This window comes from Prunus dulcis, chromosome 1, assembly GCF_902201215.1.
Source record: "Prunus dulcis chromosome 1, ALMONDv2, whole genome shotgun sequence".
NCBI lineage: Eukaryota > Viridiplantae > Streptophyta > Magnoliopsida > Rosales > Rosaceae > Prunus > Prunus dulcis.
In genome coordinates this window covers 18,866,099-18,869,072 of record NC_047650.1, presented here as the reverse complement: position 1 = coordinate 18,869,072, position 2,974 = coordinate 18,866,099, and the positions used below count along the sequence as shown (strand labels likewise).

Below are 2,974 nucleotides of genomic sequence, written 5' to 3'. Positions count from 1 at the left end.
TGATTTTCTTATGGTTTTTTTTCCAAGAGAGTGAGAATAGCTTCGATCGTAGTCATTGGTGGTGGTTGTTGTTGATGGTGGTGTACCGTTGCGGTCTCTGAGTTTTTGGGAAAAGTGTGAAGGCGGTTTCTCGAGGTTAAGACGAATAGAGTTGCGCAAATGGGTTAATGGTATATTTTGTAAAAAATTTGAAAATAATGCATTGGCATATGTTGTAATTTTGATGTTCTTTAATTATATTTTGGTAAAAGTAGGTACTATATTTTGGTTTTTGGCTTTATCCTAATTAGTTGAAATGGAATTCCTATTTACCTAAATAGTAAACTATATTGTGTGTGAAAATTAAAGCTCCCTAAAAAGAATGATATTTATGTACTATAAGAATATTAATGGACCTATACTCGCTAGCATTATTTGTCTGGACTATGTACATGTATTTCATGCCTAATTTCATCTTCAGTGTTACAAACAACTGTTTGGTTGAACGGTGCCAACAATTTTTCCAATTGCATTGGCACAATGTGACTGAACCTCTTGATTCCTGCAGGTCAAACTCACGTTTTCGAGTCTTATCCCACTACATGGATTTGTTGCGCTACAATCAAATTTTATTGCGACGGCTGTGGCCGATGTTCCTAAAATGTTCTGGTACACGACATCACTGACTTTCGCACCTGATACCTATTGAAACAAGATGAAATGTGCATTAGACATTTAGTCAAGACATACGTTCATGAATGAGCACATGCTTAATTACTACATTGTGATTCTAATTTTCATTACCTGAGCAGGGCAGTTGATGTTTTGTGGGTAATAGTTTTGGTCTATTACAATAGGATTTTGGACATTAAACATTACGACATCAAGGAAGTAAGCACCCTGAACAAATCCGTTCCTCGGCCTACCCCAAGACTTAATCCTCAAACCATTTTGAGTACCCTTGAAAATTGCATTTTTAACTGTCACATTTTGGACCCCTTCCTCCTCCAAGTCTTTGGCTAAATTCCCTATGCTGCAATCACCACACCCATGTATGTATAAGCTAACTACAATATTAACCGTTAGGAGGTTTTCATATGCAAGCCATGCAATCCAAGAGCTATAAAATCTGACCTAATGCCCCGCCCGGGACCACAAGTTATTTGCTCGACCCTCAATTCCTTTGTTCCGGGGCCAATCGAGACAGAATCATCTCCAGTTTTGATAGAGGTGTTGAAGATTGCAACATTTCTTGATAATTGGACATGGATGCCATCAGTGTTTGGACTATTTCCAGCTGCATTGACTTTGACCCCTCTGACGAGAACATCTTAGCATCCGTTTATCACAATGTGGAACATCTGGCTGTTCAATGACATTAGTCCATTGATGTTAATGTTTTTGTAAAACTCAAACTCTGCTTATCAGTGGGGACAAAAATATTAGAATTTAGGAAACAATAGAACACAAAGAGACTGGTAGGGTAAGGTAGACAACAAATTTAAACAAAATTTCACTTGATCGACAAGAAAGCACAAATTACTAACCGTGGCTCCTCCGTTGGGGCAATCAGTGCTTCCAGCCAACTTGCATGCCCACAAGGTGGTACCTTTAGCATCAAGGGCACCTCCGATAATGGACACACCAATAACGCCTTCGAAGCTTAGCTAGTTGAAAGATTGGCCAAGGATCCAGTAATCAGACGAAGCTATCAATGTTCCATCAATTCGAAAAGTAATATCTGAGCTTTTGCAGTTATCACCTTGAAAACTATAGCATTGCGAAGCAAATATCTTCCTTTTGGTACATGCTGCAGTCCATACATCCAGAAAAGCTTGTGTAGAATCTATTACACCGTTAGGCTTGGCTCCGAAGCTTAGGACATTGAAAATTAATGTACTCTCAGCAACACATGATTGGTGTAGGATATATAGGATCATGAGTACTGTATATATAAAAGTAATATGGGTGAATCAATGAATCATATAATATTATATGAATCGATAATAATTTAATTAAAATATAAGTTTGGGTATGATTACTTTTGCCGTTGACTTGTTAATGAATCAATTCATCCCAAGGGGGACACACTTCCTGTACTTAAATCCCTTCATGGCTACTCATTCCTCTCAGGTGGAGTAACGCGCAGGATAATTTGTAATTTCAGTATTGTAGAGGTAGTAGATAGGTATTTGCTAACAAACATTTTGAAATCACTACTGGTACTGGGGTGTCCTAATGATGGCATTGGCTTATTGTACAGTCCCACATTGGAAAAATACACAATATTATAAGTGCTTATAAAGATTTACATGACATCTTGTAATTGCTGAGCCTAGTAGCGTGGGCTTGTAACTAAGTAGGGCATTAAAGTGGTTGGTTATTTGAGCAAGCCTTGTTAAGTGAGGTGTGATGGTCTTGGACTGTTCACCTTGGTGAAGTCGCACAAAGCACGCCCCCACCCTCGGGTTAGTAGGGCCTGCCATCCTCAATGGGTGGGTAGCAACCTCAACTTGATATTAGATTGGGGTGTTAGGTACGAATACTACACCTCACGGGTCAAGAACCATCACACCCCAGCGTGCTGCCTACCTTGGCCTCTCATCACACAATCACTTTTTTGAGAAATTGAAAGAGGTCTCTCATTTTTGTTCAATAAAAATTGAAATAATGCTGCCAAATCATCCTTTTGTTATAAAATGAACTAGAATGTGTGCGAATATTGAACTGCACGTAAAGTAGATGATACACAGCATTTAACGAGGTTCGGCTATGCCTACGTCCTCAGAGAGCAGCAGCAGTAACTTTCACTATATAAAATAATATGGCTACAACTCTAGTGTTTACAATATGTGTGGCTCACTGAATTTCTCTCTTTCTCTTTCTCTTCACTCACTCACCCTCTTTCTTCTTCTCTTCCTCTTATCTCTTTCATCTCACATTACAAGCAAATATAATGCCTATTTATAGGCAAAGCAAATGGCTTGGTTTGGTG

At 38.7% G+C, this 2,974-nt stretch overlaps 1 pseudogene; it reads right to left on the bottom strand.

The window, feature by feature from the left end:
- Positions 1-462: 462 nt before the first annotated feature.
- LOC117615866 lies at positions 463-1,919 on the bottom strand (annotated as a pseudogene).
- Positions 1,920-2,974: the final 1,055 nt, after the last annotated feature.